Raw genomic sequence first — 811 nt, 5'->3', positions numbered from 1 at the left:
TTGGCTTTTTCACTTTGTGCTTGCCACGGAGTACAAACTCAATCTGTAAAATCCCCCATAATATTGCCAAAAAAAATCTTTTCCTCTGTATATACATATATAAATATATATATATAGTGTTTGCATTTGCAGTAATAAAATACTTGAACTCCTGTGGTTTCCCATAAACTTAGACTAAGATTTATAACACTATTAAAACATGTAAAACGTCACCTAGAATATCACCAGACGTATTTGTGGGGGTCTTCTGTTTGTTCCAAGATACTCACTTCCTCATTTTTGTTGTATTCTGCTGGGTTTGGTCCGTCTGTAACGGTTCGCTTTGCAGCCGATATCCGTGTGAGCCGCTCCAGGGCCGCTCTGAGGGTGGGGATGAGAGGAGGGAATCCAGGGAATGGAGTCATCCAAGAGAGAGACGTACTTCAGTGTATGTGCAGCTGTGTGTGTGAACTAAAACTGTGCTGAAATGGTGCCTTTTCCTAGATCAAGTGTTTTTATCCTTCCAGCAATACTTGCAGGGTGGCAGTGTAGGGCAGCGCTCCCATGGGAAAGAACAGCTCCGATTTTACACGTGTTGAATATTGGAGATGACTACTGACTTCCTTTTTTAAAGTGTACGCGTATCCCGTCCCCCGGGAACTCTGGAGGAGGCGATGTCCGTGTCCCCTAACGCGTTCAACCTTTGCAGAACCGTCCCCGCTCTCCGTGCCGTCGCTCCTGTGCCGTCGGGGACTGAGGAAAGGGCTGTTACCGACCCCTTTGTCAGAAACGAGCAATAAAGATGCCGGTTTTGTACAACGCCGCTCTCGTC

The sequence above is a fragment of the Pterocles gutturalis genome, unplaced genomic scaffold (assembly GCF_000699245.1).
Source record: "Pterocles gutturalis isolate BGI_N339 unplaced genomic scaffold, ASM69924v1 scaffold40792, whole genome shotgun sequence".
NCBI classification, from domain to species: domain Eukaryota; kingdom Metazoa; phylum Chordata; class Aves; order Pterocliformes; family Pteroclidae; genus Pterocles; species Pterocles gutturalis.
The sequence above is the reverse complement of the archived record's forward strand: the minus strand, read 5'-3'. Positions refer to the sequence as shown.